Source organism: Caenorhabditis remanei, chromosome IV, assembly GCF_010183535.1.
Source record: "Caenorhabditis remanei strain PX506 chromosome IV, whole genome shotgun sequence".
NCBI classification, from domain to species: Eukaryota; Metazoa; Nematoda; class Chromadorea; order Rhabditida; family Rhabditidae; genus Caenorhabditis; species Caenorhabditis remanei.
Window position 1 is genome coordinate 10,358,379 of NC_071331.1, and position 9,912 is coordinate 10,368,290.

Consider the following 9,912-nt stretch of genomic DNA (forward strand, 5'->3'; position numbering starts at 1 on the left):
AGTCTTTTGCCAGGAGACAAAAAATACAAAAATATTCTCGAAGTAAGATTTTGAATCGCCGAAGTAACAAGGTTCATAGAAATTTAAATTACGATTACTAGTTCCAAATATCACTCATTCGAGAAAAATTTAGGGTATCAATGAAAAAAAATCGAGAAAAATAGAAATGGCAGGAAGTTCTCTTTAAGCCCCAATTATCGTAGGAACAGAAATCCGTGAACACAAAAAAGCTTATTGAAACAGAAAAATTAAGAAACCCAGACCACGAGAATGAAATATTCACAGAATAATTTGAGAACGAGAGCGTAAATTATAGCGAACTAACCAGTTTATATGGATAATACTAGAATTAAATATGTTACAAATTAGGAATTTCTCCGCAAGTCTCGTTTAGATATGAATTATATAATTTACCAGTCGGTTAACGCAGCCTAACGGCTGCTCAACCTCCTTTTCTACACCACCCTTTTGGGTGTTACAGCGCCTGTGGCGTCTCTCAAATTGTTCAGAGTATCGAGGTCTCAGAATTTTCTCCTTCCCCTGGATCGTATTAATTTTCTTCACTTGCCGGTAGTTTTTGTTAGCTAAACAGCTCGTTCCGGTAGAGAAAAATTAAAACATCTCTTCTTTTCTGATACGATTTCGACAAATTTACTCAAGGACATTTCTACCCTGATCAAAAATGGATTTCAATATGAGCAGTTTTCAATTCACTATTCAGAACTGTATTCATTTTTTTCTTTATCTAACATACTATTTTAAAAGAACAGGAACTTTTCTCCTTTTCTCCCTCCTCAAGAGGCGAGTGATCTTTCAAATATTAATGTCAAATTTCGGCGGCAATGCCGTCTCCCTCTATGAATATGGCAGACTAAGACCATGTTTTAACAAATCCTCATCCTAGAAGTTATTGCCATTTGAAGGTAATCGATCAACGACAAATTTACTTATTCACAAATCACCATCACTTTTTGAGTAATGTTTTTTTCATTCAATTTATTTCTATTAAGCTTCTGACTGTTGCAACTTCTTTAATAATGGAGACATATGAAGTCTCAGAATGAATTGTACTAAACACAGAAAATGACCAACTCCTTTACTGAAGCTTTGAAATTTGGAAACTTTCCTATTCACATCTTTAAAAAATTAACTTAAAGTATTACTTTTAAGTTTTTGACTGATCGGCAGCAATGCCGCTTCCCCCCCCCCCCCCCCCCCCCAAAATCTTTCAAAATTGTTTTTCATATACACGGAAATCTTCTCTTCAGTCTGGTTTGATCTGAAAAGTTTTGTTTCCTGAATTTTTTCTCTGAAAGACTTCAAAACTATTCTACATATTTCTAAGTTTAAAAGTTAGACAGCCGCTAAAAATGGAGTACAGTAATGGCTATAAATCAAACAACTTTGACCGTTTTCAGTTAAAATGTCCAACTTTGAAAGAGTGTCAAGAAAAAAAGACTATATTGAAAACTCGAACGTCTCAAAAAACACTAAGACGTTCCTTAAACATTTAAGCACCTTTTAAAACACTTAGACATCCCTCAAAACATTTAAACGTTCTTTGGGGTCCTAAAACCGTTTAGATGTCCCATAAAATATTTAGACGTTCCTTGAAATCCTGAAATTTGCTTTAACTAATTAGTTGTCCAAAAAATATTCGGACGTCCTTTGAACTTTCAAAACCAAGAGATTGCTGTGACACCTATAAGTAGTGATTGTCTAAAAACAAAAACGTCTTTGAATCTTGGCACGGTTCTTAGGCTCCGCACACGGAAGTAGTGGATTTCTTAACACAGAAACATCAAGTTTAAAGTTATGGAAAAAAGTGCAAGCAAGTATCAGTGTGTCTCTGTTTTAAGGAAACCACTACTTCCAGGGTGCTGAGCCTTTGGAATTTCTTGGAGACGTCTAAACATTTTATGGAACTTTTAAACATTTTTTGGGACGTTTAAACATTCGAAAGGACGTTTTAACTTTCGGAAAAAAATTAGGTCATGATAGGACGTTTAAGTGTTTCAAGGGACGTCTAAGTGTTTCATGGAACGTTCGAGTTTTCAAAGGACATCTAACCTGGAATAAAGCCAAAAAATAGTTTGAAACCCACGCATTTTCTAGACGATTTGAAGAAATGAATTTATTTGAAGAATGAAAAGTTTCTATAACTATTTTTCCCGTGAACTCCTATTTCCCTATTTCGAAAATGGAAGGCAATGAAAGGCTTGAAAACCACGTTTTTTCACGTAGTGACCTATTTTCGAACTATTCTATCTAAAAAAAATAGACGGGCATCATCCGGGGAAAATTTCCAAGCGATCTGTGTAAGTTTCATTAAAAACGGTTCAGTACAGAAGGCGCTGGAGTCGGCGACAGACGGACAGACAAACGGATCTGCTGAATATTATTAGTAAAGATTGACGAAGAAATAGAATTTCAAGTGAGCTGTGCGCAATTAATGTTCAAATTTGTCAACGCCAACTTCACTTTATAGTGAAAGAGAAAAATTTTAAACTTTCAGAAGTACATATCTCTAAAATTTTTTTTACAGATTCAGAGAGCACGTATGTTAGTGAAAAACTAAAATGTTACACTTCGAAGTCAGAATGAGTTAGAAAATTAATTTGTCATGTGCCATAAAATTTTAAAATGGTTCAAAGCAATCCTTCAAACGTGAAACAGTTTTTTAACGCTGAAAAACTGAGAATCAGATAACGAGCCGTTAAAAACGGCGAGTGTGCTCTAATGAGAAGGAAGTCTTTAACGACGTCATTCAAAAATAATGAGGCACTGATAACGTGCGAGAGTCGGTTACGTGTGGGCCAAGGTCAGTCGTGGGTCAGCTAGTAAGGAGCTTATACTCATTTTTGCAGACCTATTTTTAATGACCCATTAAAATTTCAAAGCACAATTTAAAATCAGTTAGTAACATGAAACAGACTAACTAGGGAAGGAAATGAAGTCAGTTTGGAGTTATGGGACGTAACCTTTATCATTGGAAAGCTAAGAAAACGCTGATTCCAAATATATGTTCAGTTATTTTCTTTCGAGGTCTGGTGAATATGTATTTGAAGTCAGCGTTTTCTTAGTTTTCCAATCATAAAGATTACGTCCCATAACTCCAAACTGACTTCATGACCTTTCCTAGTAGTGAGTAACATGGGAAAATGTGTAATGATCGAAATAAAAGAGATCGGAACACTTAGAAAACTACCTAAAACAGATATAGAGAAATAGAAACAGAGGACTTATGAAATAGAAAAAAATAGAAAAAAGGAACTTTAACAGATTCCTAAAATCAAAATACCCCAAAATGACCCCAAATAAATATAGAAATTGAAACATATTGTTGTGATTTCTCGAAATGAATTCGTTCATTCCGATATCCGAAATGTCTCTAATTTATGTGATCATCAAAAAGTGTAAAAGAATGCTCTCTATCTCCCTTTCTTCTCACTCAAATGTTGTAATCATCAAATAGAACAGAGAGCGAGAGAGTGGAGAGACGCAGACACTGACAGATAACATTTAGTAGACAACTGTCGACACCCCGAAGGAAAGAACAGAAAAATTGTGGGAAAAAACGGAGGAAAAAGGGAAGAGAGAGAGAGGAAATGGAAACAATTGTGTATGTGTGCAAGTGTAGGGCAACAAATGGTTGATGTCACGGTGGCGGTGAGGAGAAGGAGAAGGAGAAGAAAATGATGATGGAGGAAATGGAGATGGGTGCGAGAACTAATGAACAAGTGTCACTTTATGTGGATGCTGTATTGGAATTTCACTGTTTCTTTACGATTCACTGAATTTATGATTTTTAGGAAACAAAAATGTTTCAGCACCCCAGTGAAACCAACTAGAAAATTCGTTCTATAATATAACTCGTTTGATTTCTAAAATGATTCGAAATATTCAGTGCTACGAATAGGATCACAAAATAAGAACTATTCTATGACTTATTCATGTTTTTATTAGCTACAAGAAACAGGAATCTGACTTCCGTTACTTTTTTTCAGGATTGTCACGGGCCAAAATCAAAAATATTCACCTTAAAAAATGAGTACCCACTTTTGAATCCGGGCTGACCGGGCCGGGAACGGCCAGAACTTTTGATAAGTCGGGTTTTTTCTCAAATTTAAAAACCATTCATCAGTGATTCACACTAGATTCTGTTTCATTGTTTCCGTGTAACACAATTTTTTGAATGAGAGTCATTCTGGCAACTTCATCAAAATATAATAGAAATAATTGTGTATACTGGAAGGTGTACATATTTGTTAATCGGAACAACACTCACAAGTTTTGAACAACACGCTCAACACAGGAATTAATTAGTTTGTCTAATTCACTATTACAACACTTGGAAAGATTTGAAATATCCATGGGAAACAACTAGAAAAGTTATCAAACTAATTGCTTGCAAACTGTTTCAAAGTCTATATTTAACACGCTTTTTAGTATGGGTTTGGATTCGTCCAATTTCCTAGTTTCTTCGGAAAACAATTTCACTGGGTCAACTAATAATTTCATCAGCTCGTTGTTTCAAGATTATTCTGTAACAGGGCATTTTGTGGACCTGGGTGATCAAGATAGGATTTTAATCGATATGAATCTACTCTAATCACTAGACGTTTCTGAAGAAAATAAAAACACTAGCAGTAAAAATTTACAAGTTTTTGAAATTTGAAATTTAGCAAAAACTGTAATGAAATAATTGTCTATATTCCGCACGGCCTCCTGCAGAGGCCCTCTCAAAGTACTGTGCGCAGTGCATTGAGAGGGCCTCCGCTGGAGGTCGTGATTCCGTTATATAAAAGTAGTACAATCAAAAAATATTTTTTGGAGAGAGCAATAGGAACATACTTTGCACGGAAACGCCATTCGACGATTTGAGCGAGTTTTAGCAAAAAGAAAACAATTGGAAGAGAGAAATATCAGAGTCATCACATTTTGATTCATAGAATCAACAAAAATTAACAGTTATCAGGGCAATGAACGAAATCGATTTGCATGAATGAGTGATTATTTTTATTTACCGTTTTATCACTTCCTCGTAACATAGTTTTTTTTTGTAAAAGTTACTTATTTAAATATATGTTCATATAAAACTGCTACCTTCAGAATGAAAACAATAATCATGTTCCGGAAAGAAAACTTGGAAAAAACCCTCTTAATGAAGTAAAGTTTAGTGTTTCATGAATTTTTTGTAATTTTCATTCATATTTTGCTGATTAGTACTATCATCAGCAATTTTGTTTCTATATTTGCTTTTTGGTATCCCAGACTGGCTCCCAATAGTTGTTCAATGAAATGAACAAAATTTTATCCTCACTTCGAAACATTGAAACATTATTGAGACAGCATAACTCAATTTTCACTAGTGCCGTTTCAAGTATTTTGTATGAACTGTTTTTTGAATCAGAATATTACAACCAGGAATCGAATTTCTAGAGGAAAAAAGGATAGATAGCAACAGATTTGAAATACAGAAGTTTTCAACTTTCTTTGCATAATAGACTTTGCAGAACAGACAACAGATCAGTAGTGTCAAGTCATTGATAACCTGGACATAATTTGTTTCTGAAACAGATGTCAGTAAGAAAATGTTTCTGTGTTTCAATGTTTCTGATTTGGCTAAATTCACAAAGTTTAGGTCCAGCATGATTGTTAACGAAACAACACTCTAAAACATAATGAATAAGCAAAAGTAGAAATCCGTTTCTATGAATGTTCGAATAGATGTTCTCGAAGAAAAACTGATATTGTATTAATTTTAACAAACTGAGTAATCTTCCGGTAATGTAAGAAAATTAGGTGAGATTGTGAGTAGCAAGACTGGAGAAGCTACGGATGAGTCCAGACCGAGTAAAAAATAATTTCCTTTCCAATAGACCGGCGTATCAAATATCAAAATTGACCGGCTGTAAATTTCTCATAGTACACCAACGATACTAGATCATTATAGGAAATCTAAATTTATAGAAAACAACGGTTTCAGCTAAATATCTGCGTGTGAAAAATGACACTGATTTTGCCGAGCTGAACAAGAACAAAGTAAAAACTCAAGACAAGAATATGAAACCGCACCGAAAAAAATTCCCAGCGAGATCACTAACAACAAACGGAAGGTCAATCAACACGAGAAGCTTATCCCGAAAAGTGAGTCGCCCTTCTTCTTCTCTACTTACACTTGTTTTAACAAATACAAAAAACAAACAAGTATAAGTCCAAAAAGTAAATAGACGCCACACATTTCAACAGGTTTCTCTCTTTCTCTCTTCTTCCCATTTCGTTAAGATATGCGCGGAATGATGATGAGATAACAATCTATGTATCTCCTTTTCTTCACACAGTAACGCGTGAATACATTACATTCGAAAAGGAGAGTATGTGGAATTGGAAGTGGAAGAGAAATGATGCAACAAGTTACAATGAAAGGAAGGGGATGGAAGGGGGAAATACTAACCGTATTGGAACTGAAAGAACTGAATTTGGTCTAGCTGACAATCAGACGCCATCAAAACACACACAACATAACTCTAGAACTCACATAAAAATGAAAATGCGCAGAATCAGCAATATTTTTTTCTTGGAGCTACAACCTGTAATCGTGCTTGTAATACTTTTCTTTTTTTTCTAGAAGTTAATGTCTGAGATTCCAAAGTTATGCCATAAAAATAATATCGGAGATTATACTAGCACAGTTATTTCTCTCCTGAATAGAAATTCGGTTTTACTGTTTTTTTCATGAAACAAAAAGAAGAAGATAACGTAAATCGATTAATTGAAGAACCCGTGTACAATTGGAACACCTCCAGGAACTTTTCAATTACAATTTCACAATTTTTTGAAGGGGCTGCGGTATTCCAAAAATCGAGATTTTTTGATATGGATCGACTCAGAATTTTGTAGAAAAGAGAAAAGTCTCTTGGGTCCAGGTCCGAAAATTTGTCTAAAACGAGTTATGAGGCCTCAAAGTGTCAAAAAAGGGCCTCTCGTCGTGAAGATTTGCGTTATATTTCTAAATTTTTTCATGTTCGCGGCGAGAGAATTTTACTTTGAAAATAAGGCAAATCTTCACGGCGAGAGGCCCCTTTTTTGACAATTTGAGGCCTCATAACTCGGTTTAGACTAATTTTTGGACCCGGCTTCAAGAGACATTCTCTTTTGTTTAAAATTCTGAGTCGATTCATATCAAAAATCAATTTTTTGGAATATCCCCCTTTAAATTGTTATCCAGAATTAACAACATTTTTTTTATCTAGCATGTACAAATGACCTGTGATCGAACCTGGAATATTTTTACTTTTTTCCAGAAATTAATGACTGAGATCCTGAAATTATGCCATAAAAAAATACTAGAATCGAAATGTAAACGAACACAATTGTTTTCCTTCCCGAATAAAAATACTGTTTCACATTAAACATGAATATTTTGACAAAAATCAAATAAAGAACATTCCGATTTTTTCATAACATTCCGATTTTTTCATGAAACCGATGCAAAAAAAGAAGTTACCGTAAATCGCGTAATTGAAGAACACCTGTACTATTGAAACGCCTCCAGGAATTTTGCACTTACGATTTCACGTTTTTTTAAATTCTTATCCTGTTGTTCTGAATATTCGTGCAAACTCGGTTTAATCTGACTTGCTGAATAAAGATGAAACATGGAAGGGGGCGGAAGTGGGAAAAAAGTGAAAAATACTATCCTTACAACTGGAAGTGTAAGAAGATCTGAATTTGTTCAAATCACAATTAGATGTCACCGGAAAATACACAATGAAAATAGCAACTCATAGAACTCCTGTAAAAAATAAACATGGATAGAATGAGCAATATTTTGTTTTTGTGCCAGCAATGGCCTGTAATCGAACATGGAACACTTTCATTCTTTCCAGAAGCTAACAACTGACAAGATTCTGAAATTATGCCACTAAAATAATACTAGAATTTTAATTTATACGAACACAGTTGCTTTCCCTCCCGAATAGAGTTTCTGTTTTACGGTCAACATGAATATTTCGAAAAACCAAATAAATTATTCTTGAAATTAAAAAATGTTTATTTCACAAAGCCCACGATAGAAATTTTGAGGTCAAATAGGGATAGTGATTGCTAAACACGTTTAGATTACACATGTCTAGATCAAATATTTTGAAACAAAAAAAATTTTTTTAAAGGTTTTTCAACCGGATTTTTTTGTCACATTATAGGACCAAACATAGTTTAATCTATAACACGTTGTTGAAACCGGAAAGTGAATCTATCATGAAACCAATGCAAAAAAAGAAGATACCGTAAATTCTGTAATTGAAGCACGCCTGTAAAATAAGAGCACCTTCAGAGCCTGTGTATTCGCTTACAATTTCACTTCTGTTAAAATCTCCCAATCCTACTTTCATCAAATATGAAGCATGTGTTCACAATATAGACATGAACAGAATCAGTAATTTTTAAGTTTGCTTATGTAACCGATCCTATTTCTATTTTTCAGAAACTTAACAGTAATGAGCGAGTAAACTTCTCAAAACACGGGCGTGTTGCACAAAAATAATCTATTCTAAAATTCATAGGAATATACTTTTTTCCTTCACTTATTGAGTGACTGCTTTACTACCCACATAATAATTTTGAAAACAATAAAATATTTTAATTCGTCCTATTAGCACGGGACGCTGCTCACAACCGCGCTCTACCGAAATCGAATAAAACATTGTGCGAAATTGAGAGACGTCAGAGAAAAAGAGATATTTCTGGAGGGGATTTCGGTGGAGCGCAGTTGCAAAGAACTGCTCCGAGCTGTAACTTTGCTTAATAATGCTCATATTTGAAATTTCGAGCACATATTGATCTCAGTGATATTGCTAGAAACGTTTAGATTACTGATTTACAGCCCAAATATGGAACAACAAAACTAATGTTTACAATTTCAGGCTTACCACAAAATGGAAGCGACTAGAAAAGGGACTATTGCGGAAGAGTCTCAATTGAAACGTGATGTAAATATTCTTTCCAATTTCAACGTTCCGAAACTTTATTTAAAATGTGTCCTCTCTTATCTTCAAGGAAATATGAGAGGACACGTTCTGCAATTATTCTAACTTTGGGAGACACTTCCGAATGGTCACGATGCAGTTAAGAAAAATCATTTTTATAATCCTGTGTTATCTAGCTTTAGTGCTCGTGGTAGATTAATTGAAATTTTATCCAAAATCAAAAATTCTGACGAAGAAACAGAATTTCAATCGAAAACTCACTTCAGCTGATGTCGGTGAGTATTATCATGGATTGGATATTATAAATACGTGTCAAAAATATTTGATTGAACACCGAGCGATCACAAAAAGACACCCGATTGAAAATTTAATAGACTACGTGAAGCACTTATTTTTTTTATTGAAAAGTCTTCAGTGTGTTACTGGAGAGAAAAACAAATTTGTTTCACGGAAACTGCATCTCTACTACATATTTACGTATTCTTTGTACTTCAGGCTTCAAAACTCTGTTTCAAAAACTTATTATATATAATCACAAAATTATATTTCAATCCAGCTCATGGATGTTCGTCGAAATCGTGGAAGGAGTTTTCTGTATTTTGTTGATGTTCACCTATAAATTTATTTCCTTTGGAGAATTATTCTCAATTCCTTGCAATTATTTTCAAACTCTCCCAAATTGTACATTGTACCCACATACATATATATATTTGTTCCAAATCTTACTAATCCCCTTGTCGCTGAAAAAACACTTCACCTGCCATTCCAACAAAACTCTATTATCACCTGCGTCGAGCTCAACATAACACTCTTAAATCTCCATGGTTACCTCTTCTGTTTTTCATTTATTTTTCGGTTTCAGTCGGGAGATTTCAGTCGTCGGGGTTTTTGTTCGCTGCTTCTTCCAGATCAAAAGGTACAA